Here is a 27579-nt window from a genome sequence, read left to right as displayed (position 1 = left end):
TCAATGCTGGCACATCTCATTTCTCTAACAGATCTACATAATAATGTCCTGATACTCAATCTGGGGTATATATATATTTAATTGCAAGAAAAGGAAAATTTTTTAATGCTGTGAAATAATACTGAATTTGTTCACTTGCAAGGTTTGAGTTGGCCCCAAAAGGGTTTTGGTTAGAGATGGGGTTGGATGGGGTATAATGTTATTTTCTTTTAATCGGTATAAAGCTATTAGACATAAGTGGCTTCTCACTGACTCAGAAACAATAACCCCAGGGGGAAAATCACCCAAAAAACTCATCCCTTGCTTTACATCTGGGTCAGGTCCTTAATCAGTTTCAGGGTATTTCTCTTACAATGGCCATAAAAGCCTTTTTCCAGGAGTAGTTTACTGTTCTAGGGTTACAATGAAGCAAAATATGTAAAGTGTGATTCTCCTTAAGTTCAGGAGTGAGTCTTTTAACTTCCCCCTTGTTAAGATGGAAAGATGTCCTGGTGAATAGAAACATTCTTTTCAATTCAAAAGTTCTTCATGATGGGCTGTCTCTTTGTGGGGCTTGTTGTATACAAGGCAGATCCAGGTGACCTTTTCTGGGTTCCGATGGTGGTTTTGTCTTGAGCAAAATGGTTCTGTTCACAGGAGGGGAAAGGCTGTGACATCATCCTGCAAAAGAATATCCTCTAAAGAATAAGGTGGAAAAAAAAATACCACTTTCTTTTGGGAAGGTGGGAGAAGAGGAAGAGAAGACAATAGAGGAGAAGCAAAGAAGAGAGATGTTATTGGCAAGAGGGAAGGTCAAAAAGGAAGAAATGCCAGAGAGAAGCTAGAGACAGGACAGAGCAGGGTCAGGAATCCCAAGAGACACTGTGTCCATTTCTTCCCACAAGTCCAGCGGTGGGCGCTTTAGATCCCATTTTGCAGATTAGGAAACTGAGCTGCAGGATGAAGCATCTGGTCCACTCCCATGCAGTCTGCAACCAACCAAGATTTATTCTCAGGTCGACCTCACTTCTGTCTCTAACCTCTCCCCAAGAAAATGCAAACCTGTGCTTCATTTTGATTAATTCTCAACAATACCTTCTAAAGCAAATAGCTCACGTGCCCTTCCCTGACCTAAAAGAGAAGCTCCTGTGCACTTTAGCACTCAGATCTCCCAAAGAAACAGGGCGAGTATTATATCTCTGCTAACTGAACCCACTCATCTGTTTTCCCAACAACATTAAGGTTCTTTACACTTTGAGAAGAAGGACAAAGGCAGGGGAGAATGATGGTGGAAATAAAACTGTGGTAATTCAATGCTGCCTCTGGGATTTATTTATTGTTGATCATGGCCGAGGAGCTCTTTGTACCTTACATATGTGTAGGGTTGTGGGGGTCAGAGTGCATATGCCAAAAGAGAGCTAGGACAGAGGGAAACCTGATGAATAAGAAAGAGAATTCCAGAGAATGGGATCGATGGGGTAGAGAGGGGATGTATCATCATAAAAAGAAATTGAAAGCTCCTGGGGAAATTTATAGTTATATGATCTGCACCCAAGGGGGAAGTCTATAGAATACTCCTTGCCCATAAAAATGTATTAGGTGGTAATGGTCCCTAATAGTGCTATGTTCCCTGCCCGAGCATGACACATCAGATTTTGAAGCAAGCAGGAGAAAGAAGAGGAGGAGTGGGTCCTTATAGGCAGTGCTCCCTGTGCAGTTGTTCAGGGAGTTCACTGCACTAGGGCACCCAGCTAAGGGGGAGGTGGGGGCTAGAATCCAGCCTGAGTTCAGCTCACCAAGCTCTCAGCACTGAAGAGGGCTGGGTTCTCCTGGAAGAAGAGATGCCTTAGCTATGGGGTTGTTTCTGCCCAAGGGATGTATCTTTTTCTAATTTGCATAAAGGTGTAGAATAGACTAGAGTCTGCAGCCAAGGAACCCAGAAGTTATCAGTGATATCGAGTTTGAAGATAAAGTTTCTGTTCCCTGTGATCTCTTGCTGTGTCAGATTTTTTCTCATTTATTTTCTCTTCCTAAATGTACAAACAGTCAGACTCTTCCAATTTATAAGACTTAGGAGGTACTAATGTTCTCTAAAATATGTGTTGTAAAGAAAAATGTTCCCTATAAGAGAGGAGAGAGCAGGATATTGGTGTATGCTTGTCTATTTCAATTTTAATCTTGTAGATGATAATATTTTATGTGGAACAATCTATTCGTGAAAAATTAGATCTGGTCATTGCTACTGATTTGGAGAACACTTAAAACAATCCCCTGCATCTGAAGAACTTGCTATCAATTTGAAGATATGTTCTTAAGCCCTCACTGCTTCAGAAGGCTCTCACTTTCAATTACCAGCCAGTATGGAAGCTGGGAAGAGAGTCTATCTCTTTATACCATCTCAATTCCTTCTCAATGCCATCTTCTTTCTATGATTGCCTTACTTTCAAACAGTATTCTGACCAAAGTGAACAGACAAATGACTGCTAGAGAAATCATGGAGTCAGTATGACATGATGACATGGACCCTGGTCTGAGAACCCAGAGGCTGACTTGGTGGAATCACTAATTAGGCTGCATGATCTTGGACAAATCACTTACCTCCCAAGATTGTTAGGCAAACTCTTCATATTCTGTCTGCTTCTGGGAGATTGGCAACATTTATTAGCTTATTAAAGACCTTGAGAAGTCCTGCAATAAAGAACACTGTTTGCTAACCCGGGAATGTAACTTTATTTTCCCCCATAGCATATATAGCAATATACTAAAGAATATTTCCGGCAGAGAGAAGAATGTCAGAGAAGACCCAGAAAAAAAGAAACAAACAAACAAACAAATAAAACTTGTCATAGTAAGTTTGATTTAGCAGAACATGAAGTGATATAAACAAAGCCTGGGCATGGGAAGCTGACCTGTACAGACTCTGCACAGCTTTGCAAGCTACATTATGAGTTTGGCATACCTCCAAAAACAGACTGCTATTGGTAATAGACATAGCCCTGAACTAGAAATGACAGGGAATGAGCACTAGTCTCCATTCTTTCTCAGCTGTGTGGACTGAGGCTAACTACTGAAATTTTGCCTCTTTAATTATCAGTCTCCATATATATAACACAGGAATTCTCTGCATACCTTACATGGTTTTGAGCATCAATTAAGAGCTTGTGAAGGTATTCTGTAATCTATTCTGTACTCTATAAATATAAAAAGTACCAAAAAAAATCTCAAGGATAAAATTCCAATGAATGGTATATTTTTCACATCTCCATTTTAATTAAACACCAAAAATTATGCATTTAATATTTTAATGCAATCTAATTGTCAGAAATAAAACGCTAAATAATTGAATCTACTATTAGATGGCATGCTTGAACATTGGTTACTGCCAGAATCCACTGAAATTCATGATCTCTGGCTCATGGCTTTCAGAATCCCTCTTGTTGACAGATGGAGAAATTTGAGAATAATCTAAAACACATAAGCTTAATTACCACCATCAATTTGAACATATTTATTGGATTGTTTTAGCTTAAATAAAAATAAGTCAAACCTAAAAACTTTACCAATCACTATAAAAGTTCCATTGTGAGTTTAAGACTGAGGATGAAAACGTATATCAGAGTTAAGGGGACACAGAACTTGAACCTGAGCAGAGAAAAGTTTTATAAGATCGTTTAGAGACCTCAAGTTTTTTGCTGCAGCTTGAGCCAGAAGATACTTTTCTTCCAACAGGAACAAGAAACATCTGAGAAATGACTGAAATGTTTTAGTGTGTCTTACACATAGAATGCCCCCTTTAAAAAAAAAAAAAAAGACTCACTACCCATTAGACATGCCAAGGGCATCTTGTTAGATGTCCCGACTATAGAAACAGATTTGCAAGCCAGAATGTTCCAACCCTGCAGTTGGATTGTGGGTTTTTAACCTTCACAAGTTTGCCCTTTGAGCAGAACTTGAGAAAGGAAGAAAGAAAGAGGAAAAGAATGAAGAAGAAAAGCAAAATAAATCAAAAGCAGCTTTCTTAGTAACAGAGACATCTCCAAGGCCATATGCGAAAGGACTGGGGCTCTAATGATATCAATTAGGCCTGACCCACTGGGACTCTGGAAATATATTGTACTCATGGACTCTGCTCAAGTCCATATGTAAAAGGTCATTAACTGGGTACAAAATATTGCAAATTATTGGCCAAGTGTGCCTCCTTACCCCAAATACTTCCAACATTCTGAAATAAATTATAACCAGTAATGCTTTCATGTTGACAAGCTAATTCTATTTAGATTTTCCTTCCTAAATCAAGGAAATTAATATTTTTTAAAAAATAGCATTATGTGTTAAATGTGGATTCACAAATACAGAGAGAGAGAGAGAGGAAGAAAGAGAGAGAGAGAGAGAGAGAGAAAGAAAGAGAGAGAGTGACTCACAACTACCTGTTTTTCCCAGTTTTGTTTCCCAGTTGAGATAATGGTAGCAGGATAGGTGACTTCTCCACTAGAATGAAGATTCCCCAAAACATTCTCTTCCTTGGCTAAACTTTTTGCATCACTTTCAAGGCATGGTGTGTATCTTAGCAGCAGTGGGCTGAATTTGCTGAAGCAGAAACTGTAAGCTACTTAATAAAGGCTCAAATTTCCATATTTGTGTGGGGATATTTTGGCAGCCCTTCCAGGAGATGTCAGCTCTCCCTGGGCTGTGTTTAGGATGCAGTGGCCACCTGAAGGCATTCTCACAGGCTGACAGCCAGTGACTCCTGCCTACCACCCTCTCTCTGACAGCAGGCCTCCTGCTGAAGCTGCAGAGATTTCCCAGTCCTCACAGAGAAACTTTGCCAACTCAGGCAAACAAAACAGAATCCTGTTACATAAAGCAACTTGAGTTGTGGTCCAACTGCGTCTTCAGTGTTCGGCAAAATGGTAAATTATCCAAGAGGTGGCTTCCTCTGATAAGAGTGCATCTCACACTGCACCTCAACAAAACTGGGCTCAGAAGGGACTGATTTGGGGGCAGGTCTTTCCTGCTTCCCAGGCCTCAGTTTCTTGTCTATTAAAAGGAGGTAGTGAAGGGAGTAGATCAAGATGGCAGAGTAGGAAAACGTGGAGCTCACCTCCCCCAATGAACACATCAAAAATACATGTACATGTACAGCAATTCTAACTGAAAAAAAACTGGAGACTGGCAGAAAAGGTCTTCTACACCAAGGCTGTAAAGAAAGATCCACCCCAATTGGTAGGAAGGGAGGAGAAGCAATCAGGTTGGGACCCAACCCCTAGGAGGGGACACAGAAGAGAAAGGGGATATCACGGGCTTGGAGATCCTCCCTGGGGAGTGATAGGTTCAAGCCACACATTGGGCACCCCAATCCTGGGGTCTGACACCAGGAATATGAATGAGTCCCTTACTTGGTTTGAAAACTAGCGGGATTTATAGAAGGGCTGTAAGAAACCTACACTCTGCTCATGAAAAGGGCACCCACAAGCTCCCTTACTCCTGGGAACAAGGTAGAGGAAGCAGATGAAACTGCCTGGGCCTCTGGCCAGTTTCCCATGAACATACCAGTGTGCATCCCTGCCACTCTAGCTCTGGCAGAGCTCCCTACAAGGGTGAGGGCTGCTGTTGCTAAGGAGGAGAATGCACACTTGGGGAGGACAGACCCTGTTCAGACCTGTCACTACATCTTAATGAGGCAAGGGTGGCCACTGCTGGCACTCACAGAGATGACAGATCAGGAGCTGTCTGAAACTCTGACTGGTTTCCCAGGACCATGCCACTGTGTTCCCCAGCCCACACAAGGTGCCTACTGTGACCCCACTTGCTCCAGCACTGATCCCCTTTGGGGCACATATGCCATTATCAGGAAGATAGAGAGCACAGACTTAGAGGGAATGGAACCAGCTTGGAGACAAACCTCAGGGCTTCTGCTCCAGCAGCTTGGGACTTGAACACACCCAAAATAGAGCAGTGATGACCACTGAGCATAGGAGAAACCCGAGCTCACACTTGGCTCTGGCTCTAGTCTCTCCATCTCCAGCCCCACCTCCCACAAATGTGATAGCCGCCAGCACACCCTGGGGAAAGATGTGATCTGTGTGATGTCAGATCCAGGTCTCCAACCAAAGCCACTAGGAACATGTAGACTGTATAGGGACACTCCCACACAAGGACAACCCTTCAAGGGTTGTTTTATCTAATTCAAGATAATAATAATAATAATCTAATTCAAGATGTTTTATCTAATTCAACCCTTCAAGGGTACCTGTTTAATCAAATTTCATAGAGTCAGAGAAAGTTAAACAAAATGAGAAGAAAGAGGAATTTCTTTCAAACAAAAGAACAAGAAAAAAAAAAAAAGAAAAACAACTAATGGAGTAGAGATAAATAAGTTACCAGATAAAGAATTCAAAGCATTAGTAATAAGAATGCTGGGCTTCCCTGGGGGCACAGTGGTTAAGAATCCACCTGCCAATGCAGGGGACACGGGTCTGAGTCCTGGTCTGGGAAGATTCCACACATCACAGAGCAACTAAGCCTGTGCACCAAAACTACTGAGCCTGAGCTCTAGAGCCCACTAGCCACAACTACTGAAGCCCACATGCCACAACTACTGAAACCCACGCACCTAGAGCCTGTGCTTCACAACAAGAGAAACCACCACAATGAGAAGCCCGCACAAAACAATGAAAAGTAGCCCCTGACTGCCACAACTAAAGAAAGCCTGTGTGGAGCAACAAAGACCCAACACAGCCAAAAAATAATTAATTAATTAATTAATTTAAAACAGTAAGAATGCTAACTGAACTTGGGATAAGAATATATGAACACAGTGAGACTTTTTTTTTAATTTTTAAATTTTATTTTATTTTTTTATACAGCAGGTTCTTATTAGTTATCCATTTTATAAATATTAGTGAATATATGTCAATCCCAATCTCTCAATTCATCCCACCACCACCACCACCCTGCCACTTTCCCCCTTGGTGTCCATACATTTGTTCTCCACATCTGTGTCTCTATTTCTGCCCTGGAAACCAGTTTATCTGTACCATTTTCTAGGTTCCACATATATGCATCAATATATGATATTTGTTTTTCTCTTTCTGACTTACTTCACTCTGTATGACAGTCTCTAGGTTCATCCACGTCTCTACAAATGACCCAATTTCATTCCTTTTTATGGCTAAAATTCCATTGTATATATGTAACATGTATTCTTTATCCATTCGTCTGTCGATGGGCATTTAGGTTGCTTCCATGACCTGGCTATTGTAAATATTGCTTCAGTGAACATTAGGGTGCCTGTGTCTTTTTGAATTATGTTTTTCTCTAGGTATATGCCCAGTAGTGGGATTGCTGGGTCATACAGTAATTCTATTTTTAGTTTTCTAAGGAACCTCCATACTGTTCTCCATAGTGGCTATATCAATTTATATTTGCGCCAACAGTGCAAGAGGGTTCCCTTTTCTCCACACCCTCTCCAGCATTGGTTGTTTGTAGATTTTCTGATGCTGCCCATTCTAACTGTGTGAGGTGATACCTCATTGTAGTTTTGATTTGCATTTCTCTAATAATTAGTGATGTTGAGCATCTTTTCATGTGCTTCGTGGCCATCTGGATGTCTTCTTTGGAGAAATGTCCATTTAGGTCTTCTGCCCATTTTTGGATTGGGTTGTTTGTTTTTTTAATGTTGAGCTGCATGAGCTGTCCATATATTTTAGAGATTAATCCTTTGCCTGTTGATTCATTTGCAAATATTTTCTCTTAGTCTGACGGTTGTCTTTCATCTTGTTTATGGTTTCCTTTGCTGTGCAAAAGTTTTTAATTTTCATTAGGTCCCATTTGTTTATTTTTGGTTTTATTTCCATTATTCTAGGAGGTGGATCAAAAAAGATCTTGCAAAAAAAAAAAAAAAAGATCTTGCTATGATTTATGTCAAAGAGTGTTCTGCCTATGTTTTCCTCTAAGAGTTTGATGGTGTCTGGCCTTACATTTAGGTCTCTAATCCATTTTGAGTTTATTTTTGTGTATGGTGTTAGGGAGTGTTCTAATTTAATTCTTTTACATGTAGCTGTCCAGTTTTCCCAGCACCACTTATTGAACAGACTGTCTTTTCTCCATTGTATATCCTTGCCTCCTTTATCATAGATTAGTTGACCATATGTGCGTGGGTTTATCTCTGGGCTTTCTATCCTTTTCCATTGATCTATATTTCTGTTTTTGTTCCAGTACCATATTGTCGTGATTACTGTAGCTTTGTAGTATAGTCTGAAGTCAGGGAGTCTGATTCCTCCAGCTCCGTTTTTTTCCCTCAAGAATGCTTTCGCTGTTTGGGGTCTTTTGTGTCTCCATACAAATTTTAAGATTTTTTGTTGTATTTCTGTAAAAAATGCCATTGGTAATTTGATAGGAATTGCATTGAATCTGTAGATTGCTTTGGGTAGTATAGCCATTTTCACAATATTGATTCTTCCAATCCAAGAACATGGTATATCTCTCCATCTGTTGGTATCATCTTTAATTTCTTTCATCAGTGTCTTATAGTTTTCTTCATACAGGTCTTTCATCTCCTTAGATAGGTTTATGCCTAGGTATTTTATTCTTCTTGTTGCAATGGTAAATGGGAGTGTTTCTCTAATTTCTCTTTCATATTTTTCATCATTAGTGTATAGGAATGCAAGAGATTTCTGTGCAAGAGATTTTGTATCCTGAAACTTTACCATATTCATTGATTAGCTGTAGTAGTTTTCTGGTGGCATCTTTAGGATTCTCTCTATATAGTATCATGTCATCTGCAAACAGTGACAGTTTTACTTCTTCTTTTCCAATTTGTATTCCTTTTTTTTTCTTTTTCTTCTCTGATTGACATGGCTAGGACTTCCAAAACTATGTTGAATAATAGTGGTGCGAGTGGACATACTTGTCTTGCTCCTGATCTAAGAGGAAATGCTTTCAGTTTTTCACATTAAGAATGATGTTTGCTGTGGGTTTGTCATATATGGCCTTCATTATGTTGAGGTAGGTTCCCTCTATGCCCATTTTCTGGAGAGTTTTTATCATAAATGGGTGTTGAATTTTGTCAAAAGCTTTTTCTACATCTATTGAGATCATATGGTTTTTATTCTTCAGTTTGTTAAAATAGTGTATCACATTGATTGCTTTGCATATATTGAAGAACCCTTGCATCCTTGGGGTAAATCCCACTTGATCATGGTGTATGATCCTTTTAATGTGTTGTTGGATTCTGTTTGCTAGTATTTTGTTGAGGATTTTTGCATCTATATTCATCAGTGATATTAGTCTGTAATTTTCTTTTTTTTTGTAGTATCTTTGTTTGGTTTTGGTATCAGGGTGATGGTGGCCTCATAGAATAAGTTTGGGAGTGTTCCTTCCTCTGCAATTTTTTGGAAGAGTTTGAGAAGGATGGGCATTAGCTTTTCTCTAAATGTTTATAGAATTCACCTGTGAAGCCATCCGGTCCTGGACTTTTGTTTGTTGGAAGATTTTTAATCACAGTTTCAATTTTATTACTTGTGTTTGGTCTGTTCATATTTTCTATTTCTTCCTGTTTCAGTCTTGGAAGGTTATACCTTTCTAAGAATTTGTCCATTTCTTCCAGGTTGTCCATTTTATTGACATAGAGTTGCTTGTAGTGGTCTCTTAGGATGCTTTGTATTTCTGTGGTGTCTGTTGTAACTTCTCCTTTTTCATTTCTAATTCTATTGAGTTGAGTCGTCTCCCTTTTTCTCTTGATGAGTCTGGCTAATGGTTTATCAGTTTTGTTTATCTTCTCAAAGAAGCAGTTTTTAGTTTTATTGATCTTTGCTTTTGTTTTCTTTGTTTCTATTTCATTTATTTCTGCTCTGATCTTTATGATTTCTTTCCTTCTGCTAACTTTGGGTTTTGTTTGTGCTTCTTTCTCTAGTTCCTTTAGGTGTAAGGTTAGATTGTTTATTTGAGATTTTTCTTGTTTCTTGAGGTAGGCTTGTATTGGTATAAACTTCCCTCTTAGAACTGCTTTTGCTTCATCCCATAGGATTTGTATCATCGTGTTTTCACTGTCATTTGTCTCTAGGTATTTTTTGATTTTCTCTTTGACTTCTTCAGTGATCTCTTGGTTATTTAGTAACATATTTTTTAGCCTCCATATGTTTGTGTTTTTTACGTTTTTTTCCCTGTAATTGATTTCTAATTTCCTCGTGTTGTGTTCAGAAAACATTCTTGATATGATTTCAGTTTTCTTAAATTTACTGAGGCTTGATTTGTGACCCAAGATGTGATCTATCCTGGAGAATGTTCTGTGCACACTTGAGAAGAAAGTGTAATCTGCTGTTTTTGGATGAAATGTCATATAAATATCAATTAAATCTGTCTGGTCTATTGTGTCATTTAAAGCTTCTGTTTCCTTATGAATTTTCTGTTTGGATGATCTGTCCATTGTCATAAGTGAGGTGTGAAAGTCCTCCACTATTTTTGTGCTATTGTCAATTTCCTCTTTTATAGCTGTTGGCAGTTGACTTATGTATTGAGGTGTTCCTATGTTGAGTGCATATATATTTATAATTGTTATATCTTCTTCTTGGATTGATCCTTTGATCATTATATAGTGTCCTTCCTTGTCTCTTGCAACATTCTGTCTTTTAAAGTCTATTTTATCTGATATGAGTATTGTTACTCCAGCTTTCTTTTGATTTCCATTTGCATGGAATATCTTTTTCCATCCCCTCCCTTTCAGTCTGCATGTGTCCCTTGGTCTGAAGTGGGTCTCTTGTAGACAGCATATATATCGTCTTGTTTTTGTATCCATTCAGCAAGCCTGTGTCTTTTGGTTGGAGCATTTAATCCATTCACGTTTAAGGTAATTATCAATATGTATGTTCCTATTAACATTTTCTTAATTGTTTTGGGTTTGTTTTTGTAGGTCCTTTTCTTTTCTTGTGTTTCCCACTTAGAGAAGTTCCTTTAGCATTTGTTGTAGGGCTGGTTTGGTGGTGCTGATTCTCTTAGCTTTTGCTTGTCTGTAAAACTTTTGATTTCTCCATCGAATCTGAATGAGATCCTTGCCGGGTAGAGTAATCTTGGTTGTAGCTTCTTCCCTTTCAACCATCACTTTAAATATGTCGTGCCACTCCTTTCTGGCTTGTAGAGTTTCTTCTGAGAAATCAGCTGTTAACCTTATAGGAGTTCCCTTGTATGTTATTTGTCATTTTTCCCTTTGATTACTATGTGTCTCGGCGTGTTTCTCCTTAGGTTTATCCTGTATGGGACTCTGCACTTCCTGGACTTGGGTGGCTATTTCCCTTCCCATGTTAGGGAAGTTTTCAACTATAATCTCTTCAAATATTTTCTTGGGTCCTTTGTCTCTCTCTCTTCTCCTTCTGGGACCCCTATAATGTGAATGTTGTTGCTTTTAATGTTGTCCCAGAGTTCTCTTAGGCTGTTTTCATTTCTTTTCAGTCTTTCTTCTTTATTCTGTTATGCAGCAGTTAATTCTACCATTCTGTCTTCCAGGTCACTTATCCGTTCTTCTGCCTCAGTTATTCTGCTATTGATTCCTTCTAGTGTATTTTTCATTTCAGTTATTGTATTGTTCATCTCTGTTTGTTTGTTCTTTAATTCTTCTAGGTCTTTGTTAAACATTTCTTGCAGCTTCTCGATCTTTGCCTCCATTCTTTTTCCGAGGTCCTGGATCATCTTCACTATCATTATTCTGAATTCTTTTTCTGGAAGGTTGCCTATCTCCACTTCATATAGTTGTTTTTCTGGGGTTTTATCTTGTTCCTTCATCTGGTACATAGCCCTCTGCCTTTTTATATTGTCTATCTTTCTGTGAATGTGTTTTTTGTTGCACAGGCTGCAGGATTGCAGTTCCACTGAGAATTTTAACAAGAAACTGAGAACTAAAAAGAGCCAGTCAGTACTGAAGAATGAAATAACTGAAATGAAATGTACACTAGAAAGTATTAACAATTGATTAGGTGATACAGAAGAATGCATAAGTTGTCTGGAATATAGAATAATGGAAATCACCCCATCAGGAAAGCAAAAGTAAAGAAAATTTTTAAATTAGGACAGTTTAGAGGACCTCCGAGACAACATCTACTATATTAACATTCAAATTATAGGGGTTCCAGAAGAAGAGAGAGAGAAAGTGTTCAAAAATATATTTGATGAAATTACTGCTGAAAACTTCCAGAACCTGAAGAAGGAAACAGAAATCTAGGTACAAGAATCAAAGAGACTCCAAAGAAGATTAAGCCAAAAAAGAACCACACCAAGACATATAATTAAAATAGCAAAATTAAAGACAAAGAGAGTATTCAAATGCTGCAAGAGAAAAACAAAGAGTCACACACAACAGAACCCCCATAAGACTATCAGCTGATTTTTCTGCAGAAACTTTGCAGACCAGAAGGGAGTGGCATGATATATTTAATGTGCTGAAAGAGAAAAACCTACAACCTAGGATACCTTACTCAGCAATTTGTCAATCAGAATTTAAAGAAAGATAAAGATCTCCAACAAGTAAAATCTAAAAATGTTCATCAATACTAACTGGCCATTAAATGAACTGTTAAAGGGTCTTCTCTAAGTGGAAAAGAAAATAATACAACAAGAAGTAAGAATTTATAAAAAGGAAAATCCCACTAGTAAAGGCAAATATATAGTAAAAACTGTGGATCGACCACTTAAATAAGTTAGTATAAAGATTAAAAGACAAAATTGTAAAAATAAACTATAACTACAATAAACAAGGGGTAAACATGAAGATGCAAAACATGACATCAAAAAACACAAAATGTGGGTGAAGTGGTAAAATATGTAGATTCTTTAAAATGTATTGGAACTTAAATGACTGTCTGGTAAACTCAAATCAAAAACCTACAATAGATATACAAAAACTAGGAAAAAAGGGAACACAAGCATACTACTAAAGAAAACCATCAAACCACAGTTGAAAAGACTAAAAGAAGAAGAAAAGAACAGAGAAGAACCACAAATACAACCAGAAAACAAGTAACAATGGACAATAAGTACATAACCATTAATAGTTGCTTTAAATATCACTGGATTAAATGCTCCATTCAAAAGACACATAGTGGCTGATTGAATAAAAGAACAAGACTCATATATATGCTGCTTACAAGACATTCACTTCAGATCTAAAGACACATACAGACTGCAAGTAAAAATATGGAAAAAGATATTTCATGCAAATGGAAACAGCAAGAAAGTGGTGGTAGCAATATTCATATGGAGTAGACTTTAAAACAGACTATACAACAAAAGACAAAGAAGGCCATTATATAATGATAAAGGGATTGATACAAGAAGATATAATATTCATTAACGTATATGCAACTAATAGAGGAGAAAATAAGTATATAAAGCAAATACTAAAATACATAAAGGGAGAAATTACCAATAACACAATAATAGTAGGGGACTTTAACACCCTCCTATAGTAAAGGATAGAACATGCAGACAGATAATCAATAAGGAAATAGTGGTCTTTTTTTTTTTTTTATAAATTTATTTATTTATTTATTTATCTTTGGGTGTGTTGGGTCTTCGTTTCTGTGAGAGCGCTTTCCCTAGTTGTGGTGAGTGGGGGCCACTCTTAATCACGGTGCAGGGGCCTCTCACTGTCGCGGCCTCTCTTGTTGGGAGCACAGGCTCCAGACGCGCAGGCTCAGTAGTTGTGGCTCACGGGCCTAGTTGCTCCGCGGCATGTAGGATCTTCCCAGACCAGGGCTCGAACCCGTGTCCCCTGCATTGGCAGGCAGATTCTCAACCACTGCGCCACCAGGGAAGCCCGGAAATAGTGGTCTTAAATGACACATTAGACCAGTTGGATTTACTAGATATCTACATGACATTCTATACAAATAAAGCAGAATGCATATTGTTTTAAAGTGCGCATAGAATGTTCTCCGGGATTGATTACACACTAAGTCACAAAACAATCCTCAACAAATTTAACAGAAAAGAAAATTATATCAAACTTTTTTTTTTCTGACCAAAACAGTATGAAACTAAAAATTAGTTACATGAAGAAAAGTGGGAAAACACAAAAACGTTGAGAATAAACAACATGTTACTGAAAAACCAATAGATCAATGAAGAAATCAAAGAGAAAATCAGAAAATACCATGAGGCAAATGAAAATAAAACACAACTTTTCAAAATCTATGGGATGCTGTAAAAGCATTTCTAAGAGGGAAGTTTATAGAGATACAGACCTACCTCAAGCAATAAGGAATTAGGAAAAGAACAAACAAAGACCAAATTCAACATAAGGAAGAAAATAATAAAAATCGGAGAGGAAATAAATCAAATAAAGACCAAAAAACATATATAAAAATCACCAAAACCAAGAGCTGGCTTTTTGTAAAGATAAATGAAATTGATAAGTCTTCAGCCAGGCTTATTAAGATAAAGAGAGAGAGAGTCCAAATAAACAAAATAAGAAATAAAGAAGAGAAATAACAACCAATATTTATAGACACAAAAAATTATAAGAGAATAAAACAGTTATATGCCAACAAAAGGGACAACCTGGAAGAAATGGATTTGAACCACACAATCTTCTAAGAATGCATCAGGAAGAAATATACAATCAGAACAGACCAATCACTAGTAATGAAATTGAATTAGTAGAAAAAAGAAAAAAAATACTCCCAGAAAAGAAAAAAAAATCCAGGAACAGAGGGCTTCACAGGAAAATTCCATCAAACATAAAGAGCTGTTACTTAGCCTTCTCAAAATATTCCAAAAAACTGAAGAAGAGGGGATACTCCTAAATTTACAAGCCACCATTACCAACATGAGAAAAAGACACTACAAAAAAAATTACAGGCCAAGATTGCTGATGAATATAGATGCAAAAATCCTGAACAAAATATTAACAAACTGATTTCAACAATATATGAAAAGGGTCATACACCTTGAACAGGTGGGATTTATTGCCGGAATGGAAGGATGGTTTGATGTATGCAAATCAATAAATGTGATACATCACATTAAGAAAAAGAAGAATAAAAATCACATGATCCTTTCAATAGACACAGAAAAAGCATTTGACAAAATTCAACATCTCTTTATTATAAAAACTCTCATCAAAGTTATATAGAGGGGACATAGCTCGGCATAATAAAGGACATTTATGACAAACCCACAGCTACCACCATCCTCAACAGTGAAAAGCTGAAAGCATTTCCTCTAAAGTCAGGAACAAGACAAGGATTTCCACTCTTCCCAATTCTACATAACATGGTACTGCAAGTTTTAGCCACAGCAATCAGACAGGAAAAAGAAAGAAAAAGCCTCCAAATTAGAAGAGAAGAAGTAAAATTGTCACTATTTGCAGATGACATGATACTGTATGTAGAAAACCCAAAGGTCTCCACCAAAAAACTACTAGAACAAATAAATGAATTCAGTAAAGTTGCAAGATACAAGATTAACATACAGAAATCTGTTGCTTTTCATTACACTCATAATGAACTAGCAGAAAGAGAAATTAAGGAAACAATCCTATTTACAATCATATCCAGAAAAATAAACTAACTAGGAATAAACTTAACGAAGAAGGTGAAAGACCTAAACTCTGAAAACTATAAAATATTGATAAAGGAATTTGAAGGTGATACAAAGAAATGAAGACATCTCATGTTATTGTATTGGAAGAATTAACATTGTTAAACTGTCTTTATTACCCAAAGAAATCTACAGATTTAATGTAATCCTTGTCAAAACACTCATGACATTTTTCACAGAACTAGAACAAAATAATCTTCAATTTTATATGGAACCACAAAAGACCCAGAATTGCCACAGCAATCCTGAGGAAAAAGAACAAAGCTGGGGATATAACCCTCCAAGACTTCATACTATACTACAAAGCTCATAGATCAGTAGAATGGAATAGGGAGCCCAGAAATAAACCCACACACCTATGGTCAATTAATCTAATTAATTAATTGTTATTCATACCTATGGAATAAAAATCTAAAGACAAAAACACAAACAAATCTCTTTGGTGTCCCACGTAAAGCCTTCCATGATGTGTTCAATACTGACTTTCCCAGCTTTTGTATTCACTATACGCATGTAGAAAATTACCGCAAGTCTAAATATACCCCTCTATCCTACCCTGCACATACTCTTTAGAGAACAAGTATCACATTCCATATCACTGCACCAGTGGTTCTCAACTGAGTGTTGGGGTAGGGAGCATTTTACAATGTCTGGAGACATTCTTAGTTGTCATAAATGGGGTATCAGTGGATTGCTACTAGCAGCTAGGTGGGCAAAAACCGGGGATGTTGCTAAACATCCTGAAATGCACAAGGAACCCCCACAAAAAGACTTTTTGGACTCAAAATGTCAAAAGTGCTAAAGTTGAGAACACCTACTCTGGACTCTGGGCACCCATAATAATGATTTGATGTGCAATTTATTTTTAATTGATTGACATAGGCTGAATACCTCTGTTTCTCTCCCCACCCCCTCCCTCTCTCTCTTTTCAAGAATATATACTCTAAGTCACATAACTGACTGCAGGATTAGATTTTTAAAAACACTTTCATACCCTTGCCTCAGTGGATCATCAAACTTCACTATACCAAGAGGAGAGGTAAAGTATAATAACAGAAACAACACCAGGTTTAAGGTTAGGTTGAATCTGACTTCACTTATTGGCTGTATAACCATGGGGAAGGCAGTAAAACACACTGGGTCTTGGTGATTTTTTACTGCAAAAATGATAGTATAAGATTGTACTTTTTCTTACTTTATTTCTAAGATTAGTACTTGGGCTCAAACAGAATGGCAGCATTCCCATATTACACACCAGGAGATTGAAACTTAAATTAATTCAATTTCCCACTGTAATGTGATCTATAAAATCCACAGAAGAGGACTCAGTCATCTCAGCTGCACTCACTAAGATGAAACTTCAATTTATTGAAGGAGTTTTTGTTTCATAATTGTTATCATTAATTTGTATGTTCATCTCAATGTGACTGCAAATATTACATACAGATAACTTAAACTCAAATAGATCACTCACTTTTCCCCCTTTTTAAGTTGACAAATAACCTTACCCAGGTGTGGAGATGAGCCCATATGCACATCATGATCCTAGTCTGGAAATATAGTTCTTTCATTTTCTTGGCTGCAAAATATGTTTTTTCCTTCCTTACACCTTCACTTTCTGAGCTGCTTCAGAAACACATCTGTTTTCTATCTGTTGAGAGAGGAAGACATGAACACTTTATTATGCCCTATATAATCTAATACATTACACTGCTTATGGGCTGTGTATTTTGCAAAAAAAAAAAAAAAAAAAAAAAAATTCAGAAATCTCTAGAGGTACAAAGACAGATCTAGAATAGACAGCTTCCATGAACAAGGAGATGCCAGGGACATCCCTCAGATCTTCCAGCGGTCAGGCTCAGGGGTCCAATCTACTCCTTTCAAGACTGACAAGTGATCACTTAATCCCCTATAAACTTTATTTATAGAAGAGCACTTGAGATTGCAGGCCACCTGCACACATCTGTTTGGAAGAGCCAATAGTGTCTGGACAGCAGCCTCATTCTATAATCAGAGAGATAAGTCAAAATAAGTAAGGGTTGGATTCAGGCCCTTCACAATGCCTTCCCTGGACACATCCAAGGCACTCTCCATTGCTATATCATGTTCCTCTCCAGACCAGAAGACCACCATGATAAATGCAACCCCTCTAGTGCAATTACTGTCAAAAGAGAAGCACTTCTCAATGTTCAGCTTGTAATTTAATGAGATCCCAAGTATTATTATAGTCCAGTGATGAACTTTACTTTAGTCTTTTTGTTATTATCTTTTCAAAGAACAAAAATATCCAGTGGTCAAGTCCAGGTTAACATTATATATTCTATTTTATTCATTGAAAAGACATCTTTTCAACTCTTTTGATCTTTGGGAAAATAATATTCTAAAGAAGAAAACAAAAATCTTATATAAAATTGGGCAAAATATTTGTACAAGTAATTCATAGAGGAGGAGATATGAATGGACAATACATGTATGAAAATATTCTCAATCCCATTAATAATTAGGGAAATAAAATAAAATAAAAATTAAATAAGATCTATTTTTACTCCCATCAGATTGGAAAACATAAAGCAGTTTGAAAATATTGTGTTGGCAAGGATGTGAAGCGAAGGAACTCTTATCCATTGTCAGTGATATAACTGATTTAAGCTATTTGAAAAAGACTGATCAATATCCAGTAAAGTTAATATACTTTGTCACCCAGCGGTAAAGTTCCTCCGTGTATATCCTATCAGTGTTGTTTAGAGCCATGGTAAATATCAATGGATGAAAGAGGATCACACCACATTTCTGGAGAAGATTATTGAGGAGTCAGAAGGGGACAGGAACTAGAGCCTATTTGGGAAACTCAGGCCCCAGTAGGGGAAGACACAGCTCTTCCATCACAATAGAAGAAGAGAATGGCTACAGGAAGATTGTGGGTTTTGAGGAAGGTCTCATCTAATGGCTTTCATTTTGTCTACAAATTATAGAATAGGTTGAAGAGAGAATGAGTTGAGGGTCTGACAAGAATGGGAAACGTTTGATATTGCCTTTTCCTAGCTGAGAGTAGGAAAATCTGCTTACTAGAAAAACAATATAGTAAAATTGTGAGGCAGTATTGTGGGCACAGTACAAAGATCAAGGGGGTTCATAAACTGATAGACTGAGATTCACTTAGCTTTGTCTGATTCTGAAGCTTATGGCTGCTTGTCTTCTTTCCTTCCTCCCATATCTGATGGTTTCTTTCATGGCACCTACACTGGCACTTGAAAGCGGCTGCTGCTTGCTTTCATTTCTATTTCCTCTTCCTATTCCCTGCCCTTAACTCTCCATTCTCTGCCCCATTCACATCTCAGTACACAATCCAGAATTCTGAGTAAATGACTGGGAAACTTCCTAAGTCACAACTGTGCAAGTTGGCACAGAGGATTTAAGTTGTGCAGAATGATATCTTCAACTGTGATGGGCTTCTAGTTTTATGTTTTTGTTATTGGTGCCCATACTTATAAAAACAAAGGTGAATGTTTTATTTTAGAGCACAGAGTTTCCCTAGAGGGAAGAGAATACACTGCAGATGTGAGATAATGCCATATATTTTACACAACTACTCAATATGTTTCTTCTATATTTTATAGCGAGGTGATACTTAATATGTATATGTATGTGTATATGCACATGTGTATGTTATGTATATACACACATATGCTTTAGAGAGTATATATACATGTATAGCATACATATATGTATACATATACCAATATATGTGTGTATATATATATATATATATATGTATTTTATCACCTTCCTATAAAATATAGAAGAAACACATTGTGTCAGTATGCAAAAATACATATTCTTACCTCCCTTCTGCAATGTATTGCATTCCCTCTTGGGAAAATCAGTGCTCTAAAATAAAACACCTTTGTGATGAGGAGAGAAATAGAGAGAGAAAGGATATTATAAAAATATTTACCAACTAGTATGGTATGGGTACTGATAGTCAGAATGGATGGTAGCTAAATCATTTGTTTTAGCTACATAGGGGCACATTGCAGAATGTCATCCCTGCCTATGTGCTTCCAGGACGACACAATGTGCAATGATGGATCCAAAATAAGATACTGACTTCCTATCAAGCAACTCAAAATCTTGATAGTGCATGTAATAGAGGTCACCATTTAGACATTAAAATTAATCACCTATGAGGGCTCTATGTGTTGGGCTTTTCAGGGCAGTTCTGATTCTAGTTATTACTGTCTTAGCCACCATATTATTCTGAAATTCCATCATTTCATTATGTTACATATACTTCACATACATCTTTTACACTTAGCAGTGGCACTGAAAACTTTGTCAGTATTTTGATTTGTAGTTCAGGAGATAGATTTTCATAGGATAGATTACGGTGATCAAGCTTTTATCTGAACATGCGCATATGTGTTTCTTTCTTTCTTTTATTTTAAGAGAAAGACACTAATGCATATGCAATAAATTCTAAGTAAAGACGTATGGTTTCAAGTATTAAAAACTATTCTCTGGATCTCTGCTGGGTTTGAACCAGTCTATTTGACATGAATAGCTCCCATTGCACCACTAATTGCTGAGAACTCTTTTGGCTGGCAGATGAGAGGCCAGATAAATTGATGAATGCAAATAGGCAAAATAAAGAGAATGTGTCTCTATGACCTTCAGATTCTCTTGATTCACCCCTCCATTGAAAGGGCATGAAAATTACTTAAGAAGCATTTCAAACATCATCATGATATAGGGAACCAAACGAGTTAATTAACAGTAAAACATCAATATGGGATTCTGATGACTATTCTTGATATGCTGATATTCAGATTAGTATGAAAGAATGTGGGTAAACTATCATCAATGCATAAAAACATCAGAACACTTTGAAAGTTATTATAAAGTCTGGTTTTCATTTTTGGATGAAAATCTTATGGCCTTTAACACAATCACTTGCTTCATCAGCCACTAACTTATAAGTTCAATAAATGTTATGATGAATTATAAATCAAGTAATGAGGTAAGTAGTAGCATTAATTCATTTACTAACCTTTCCCATACAACAACAGCAGGCTGAACACTGCAACACAAAGGAAGTGCACTGAATCCCTGACAGTGTCTCTTTAGTTTACTCAAGAAAAGAAAAAAATGTAATAAAAAATAATAAACATAGGGTGTGAAGAAACAGAATTTGGGGATGGGTAGGATTTGATAAGTAGAAAGGATAGAAGAGAATATTTGAGGAAATTAAAATATAGAGAAGGCAACTGAGCATCAGCAAAGACTCAGGGCAGTAATGATCAAGCACATTTGCAAGTCTTCCATGCTGTCAGCTTCAAGAGGGCAAGGGTAATACTGCTTTTGTTCCTAGTTGCCTGATATATAGGAAGTGATCAAAAATCTCTTGCTCAATGAGTGGATGTGATACAATGTGTAAGGGGGTAAGGGGGTGGTAACCTATATAAGGATGAAGTAGAAGACAGAGGTTAAAGCTGAAGCAGAGCCAGATTATACAGTCTTGAATGCTAGACTAAGCAGTGTAGCCATTATTTTATATGCAAGAAATGGAGGTGGGTGGATGAGAATAGCTTCCAATAATAGCAAATAGTTCCTATTGGACAAAGCCTCTAAGAGAAAGCAACGACAAACTCTAGAAAAATATAAAATTCAACCACCCAAAGGCACTGGGAAGTGAATAAAAGAGACAGATAATGGACAAGAATTGATACTTCGAAGAAGGGCATGGTTTTTGTGATGGTTAATTTTATGTGTCAACTCAACTGAGCCATAGAGTGCTCAACTAAAGATTATCTCTGGGTGGGTTCTGTGAGGGTGTTTCCAGATGAGATTAGCATTTGAATCCATGCACTCAGTAAAGTAGATTGCCTTTTGCAATGAGGATGGGCATTGTCAAATCTGATGAGGGCCTGAATAGAACAAAAGGAAGAGTAAGAAGCAATTCAACCGTTTTTCTTCCTAGCTGCCTACGTGTGCTGGGACACAAGTCTTCTCCTGCTCTTCGACTGGAATTTACATCATTGGCTTTTCTGGTTCTCAAGCCTTTGAACTGGCACTAGAATTACTCCACCATGTTTCCTGGGTCTCCAGTTTGTAGATGACAGATCAGGGGACTTCTCTGCTTCCATAATCATGTGAACAAATTCCTCATATGTATCTATCTACCAATGCCTCATATGTATCTATCTACCTATCTACTTACTTGTTTCTCTTTCCCTCGAGAACTCTAGAACAGTTCTGGGTGAATATTCTATTTCCATAGCTTATTTGATGGGGGTAAGTCCCAGTCTGCATGCTACATCAAGGAGACAAAACTTCAATAGGAAGCTTACAGAATTACTGGACTGAAAAACCAGAGGATTGAATTCAGGCAACTTCAGCCATTGGAAAGTGGGGAACAAATCCTGGAAAGGAGAAAGCAAGGATGGAAAGCCCCCAATTCTGTAAAACAACTCTGCCCAAATCTCTGGATCACTCTTGAAACAGCTATGTACAAAATGTATTTCAAGCAATGCAGCCAAAGGTAAAGGAACAGGCCTGAGAACAGACTACCAACCACAGAGGAGACAGTTTACAGTTGAGTTCAGCCAAGTTAACCACCAGCTTAAAAAAATTCTCAATACTCTTTAAAAGAACATGACAAAGTCCATAATCTTAAAACTTGATGCAAAATGGCTAGGATAAGAGCTATTTTTTTTTTTTTTTACATACAAAGAAAGGACTATGATACTCATTTTAAAGAGAAAAGAAAATAACCTCGAGATGACCTAGTGTTGCAATGCAGACAAGAATTTTAAAGCAGTTTGTATATATAACTATGCTTAAGGAAGTAAGGGAAAATATGCTCATAAGGAGCTAAAATTAGTAAATCTCAGCAGAAAAATTCTATAAATGTAAAATAGATATCTGAAATATACAAGGAAAATCACTGGAGAAGAACAGACTGAAAAAATGGAGATGACAGAAGGAAGTCATTATGAGGACAGATCAATAGAAATTAATCTGAAGAATAGAGATGACAATGATTGAAAAAAAATGAACAGAACCTCAGAAACCCGTGGGGCAATATAAAAATGTCTAACATAGGCATAATTGGAGTCCCAGAAGGAAAAGAGAGGCAGAACTGAGCAGAAAAAAATAGATTAAATATAGTGACCAAAAATTTCCCAAAGTCAGACAGTTATAAGTTCTACAAGCTCAGTGATCCCCAAGTATAATAAACACATATACTACCATATCTCTTCATATTAGCACCAAACTACCGAAAACAAAAAAAAAAAAGAGAGAAAATTTTAATAAGGATGAGAAAAATTACATACTATTTAGGAAAAATTATTCAAATTATTACTGGCTTTCCATTAGAAAAAATGGAGGCCAGAAAAAACGTGAAATAATGTCTTAAAAGTTCTAAAAGAAAAAAAAAAATGTACACACACAAAAAGAAATCTATAGTCAGTGAAAATATTCCTTCAGATTAAAAGCAAAATAAAGCAATTTTTAATAAAAGAAAATTAAGGGGATTAGCCATCAGCAGAATTGTGCTATAAGAAATGCTAAGATCTTCTGTCAGAAGAGAAGTGATGCCAAATAGAAAAACTGAATATTCCAGATTGAGAAAAAGAGAAAAGTCATTGGAAATGTGTAAATGGAAATGAAAAATATATGGAATGTGGAAAATCAATGATGATCTTGGAGTTTGAGTTTGAATTTCTCTGTGAGCTTGTAATTCATTAATTAATCTGTGAAATGTTCCAAGGAAATTTAAAGAAAAGTTCAAAGATTCATATTATATAGCATAATAAAATACCTGGAAAATGAAAAATAAGTGAAGATAAGGCCAGTATGGTAAGCTGGAGCAAATATACAGTTTGTACATAGCATATCAATAAGGTCTTACACACTTGTCAGAAGCCACTCAATGATCCATCTATAAAATTTGAGCTTCATTGGAAGAAAGACTTAAAGACCTAGCTCACTTTTAGATCTTCAGCACTTGCTGGTAAAGCGGTTAAAGGAAGGCATTCTGAGAATCTCAAATGAAGACAATGCAACATCAAAGCACAGGCTGCTGTTGGGAAGAGAAACGCACCATCCATTACCAGATCTACAGGTTCTACAAGGCAAGGACACACCCCAGTGTCTCAGGAAACAAGGGCTAGCTCTCACATTAATGACAGTGAAACACAGGATTTATAGTTGGTAGAGATTTCAGAGACATTATAGTTTAAATTATTATTTTTAGAAACGAAACTAAGGCCCAAAGATGTTCATGACGTCAGATGTCATAAAACATTTTTGATGTCAAAACTGGGATGAGAACCAAGAAAAAAAAAATAAAATTTGGCAATGAATAAATTATTATTATTATTATTATTATTATTTTTAATATTATTTTCCTTGGAACTGAAATCTTTTTTTTTTAAATAAATTTATTTATTTATTTTTGGCTGTGTTGGGTCTTCGTTTCTGTGCGAGGGCTTTCTCTAGTTGCGGCGAGCGGGGGCCATTTTTCATCGCCGTGCGCGGGCTTCTCACTATCGCGGCCTCTCTTGTTGCAGAGCACAGGCTCCAGATGCGCAGGCTCAGTAGCTGTGGCTCACGGGCCCAGTTGCTCCGCGGCATGTGGGATCTTCCCAGACCAGGGCTCGAACCCATGTCCCCTGCATTGGCAGGCAGATTCTCAACCACTGCACCACCAGGGAAGCCCTGAATAAATTATTGTGGGGCATATAAAGGACAATTTGTAATTTATTTGCCCAGAAGAACAATGGTCTAGAAAAGATGTAGCATACCTTCATTTAACTTCCTGTAAGTTCTATAATACACACTCTGTTATGTTGTTTGTATCCCCCCTCTCTCTTTCTCTTTTATAAAATAAATAAAAATACAATGGGCTATGCACTCTACTGTGTACTGAATTTTACCACGTATATTAAATATATATATATATATATATATATATATATATATATATATATATATATCATATAAATGTTCGGTACTGGGAGGAAAAAAATAAATGTTATCTTGTTGTAGCCACTACATTTTTGTATCTCTTTTTACAGCACTTTAGCCCTGATATAACTAATACAGAAATTTAACCAGGAAGTGATGCACTGCCATAACAAAAATTTTAAAACATTTGGTTTTTTTCTTTATGGTTTGGTGTTGGGTGGCAAAAACACAGATACGACAACTTGGGAAGCAAGTTATAACTTTCAGGGAAGACCATGAGTTTTTCAAGATTGTACTCTGTACTCCAAAAGAAACTTGTTTGAAAAACTTAGAATGAGTTTGTGCGTCGAATGCTCCCTGCTGCTTCTGGCAAAATCTTATAAGAGGGAAAGCTTGAGCAAGAACAAGCCCCAGGGCAGGCAAAATGGAATGAAATTGAGCTCTGGGGACTAAGATATGCCTTAAATTTAAACCAAATGGAGATCCAGATATTGGGGAGCTTTAAGATGGAACAGCTTTACTACTTCTGTAGCCAAAACAGAAAGTGTCAGGATTCCAGACTTTCCTCCAGTATTTCTCATTACGATTTTTCAGCCAGAAAATAGAAGTCAGTCCAAATAAAGACAAAATGATGGTGGCTTTTCACTCAAGCTTGCTGCTTCAGTGGACCTCAAGAAATCACCACTAAAATGGAGAGAGACATAGACCAAGTACAGGGGTCAGAAAATAAAATTGAATGCAGAGGCTTCAGATTTCTATCTAGAAGAGAGATTCAAGTCTAGTTTCTTGCACGTGGAACTGACTGGAAGCAAATAAACTGTCTACTACAGCTGAGGGAGTTGTATTGCCAAAGAGATTGCAAGCCAAGTTGACAAATGTCTGTGATTTTTCAATCCTTGTTGCAATATTTGTCCTGTATCTCTAACAGTTACAAAAGTATGCAATTCCAAGGGTTGAATACTTTCCCTCATCATCTTCTGTTGTGGTTCCAAATGTAATGGAAAAGAAGAATCTCTCAGATAGTGAAGTCAGGACTCTTGGAGCATAATAGACAGGAGAGCTCCTTCCAGGAGACAAATCAAGCCTAATCAAGGAACTTTGCTGTCAAGTTGGGAGTATTTGCCATGCCTGCCCAGAAGAATTTGGTAACTACAATGAATCACTGACTTCTGTGTCTTTTCTATTTTTCTCATTTCCCCAATGGGAGTTTAGTTGAGGTATATCATTGCCATGATATACTGGGATTGAGGGAAGGCAGATAACTTGTCTAGGAGTTTATAGGCTGCTAAACTGCAAGGAACCACAGCTGGACTTCATGAAGAGGAATCCATATCATTCATAGGCTTGGGGCTTTTAACTGGTTACAGTAAGTGGATGAGACCCTGAGTTTTTCCATTTGAGTCAAGGTGAATATGTTTTGAGAGGGTAATGCATGATTTGGTTGGTTATGAAAGGCAGACAAGGATAGAAGCCTGATTTTCTCTCAAAATTCATCTCCTCTTCTTCCATAGAAACAGAAGCCAATAATCGAGGCTTTCTCTCTCATTGGTCCACTATCTCCTTAGGGTGGCAATGGCCAGTCAGCTAGAGGCTATATTTCCTGTCATCCTTTGCAGATCAATGTGGCCATGAGACCAATTTCTCATCAGTAATACGTTAAGTGGAAGTGATGGAACTAAAACGCATATGACTTCTTGAAAAAAATTGATTTTCTTCCACATTTTTTGATTCTGCATTGATCATACACGGAGCCATAAGAGGAAAAGAAACTGGGTCCCTGAGTGACCTCTTGTAGCCGAGCTGCCAGGCTGTCCTGTTCTACCTGTACCCAAACATGTTGCTTGAGAGAACCATTGTTTTATGATTTATTTTTAACAACATTTTAGTGTACATGCTAAGCCACACAAGGAATCACTTTGATTACACACAGTGTTCACCTTAGACACTTACTTTAGGAACTGACCCACAGACAAAGTGCAATGACTCTGTCTTGTGAACCTTAAGCAAGAGTTTGTTGGCTAAATGATCTTTACAGTTCATCTCTTTCCACTTCCCTTTATCACCGCCCCCCACCCCACGGCACTTCTTAAGAGGAGAACTACTGAGGACTGGCCAAGCTCAAAGATACTGGGTCATGTTACCAATGAGCCAGTACTGGGAAACTTAGTGATTCAAGGTATTTAATTTCCATCTTTCTTACTAGATCATCCTTCCACAAGATTCAATGGATAAGAGAACTAGAAGGGGAGGAGGTCTGGTTTGCACTCTTCCCTCCCCTTCCTACAAGCAGCCCGTCCCCTTAAGAGGCAGCAACTGCAAGTTTTCTTTCTTTGATTCTCATTTGATCTCCATTTTACACTTTTTTCTCCCACTTATCTAAACTGATTTGGTTGGCTAGCTTTCTTATTTTTTTTTCTTAACATCTTTATTAGAGTATAATTGCCTTACAATGGTGTGTCAGTTTCTGTATTATAACAAAGTGAATCAGTTATACATATACGTATGTCCCCATATCTCTTCCCTCTTGCATCTCCCTCCCTCCCACCTTCCCTATCCCACCCCTTTAGGTGGTCAAAAAGCACTGAGCTGATCTCCCTGTGCTTTGCAGTTGCTTCCCAATAGCTATCTATTTTACGTTTGGTAGTGTATATATGTCCATGCCACTCTCTCACTTTGTCCCAGCTTACCCTTCCCCCTCTCCATATCCTCAACTCCATTCTCTAGTATGTCTGCATATATATTCCCGTCTTGCCCCTAGGTTCTTCTGACCATTTTCTTGGTTTTTTTTTATTTTTCGTTTTTTTTTTTTTTTTTTTAGATTCCATATATATGTGTTAGCATACAGTATTTGTTTTTCTCCTTCTGACTTACTTCAGTCTGTAAGACAGTCTCTAGGTCCACCCACCTCACTACAAATAACTCAGTTTCATTCCTTTTTACGGCTGACTAATATTCCATTGTATATATGTGCCACATCTTCTTTATCCATTCATCTGTTGATGGACACTTAGGTTGCTTCCATGTCCTGGCTATTGTAAATAG

This window comes from Balaenoptera ricei, chromosome 2, assembly GCF_028023285.1.
Source record: "Balaenoptera ricei isolate mBalRic1 chromosome 2, mBalRic1.hap2, whole genome shotgun sequence".
NCBI classification, from domain to species: Eukaryota; Metazoa; Chordata; class Mammalia; order Artiodactyla; family Balaenopteridae; genus Balaenoptera; species Balaenoptera ricei.
This window is presented reverse-complemented; position numbering follows the sequence as displayed.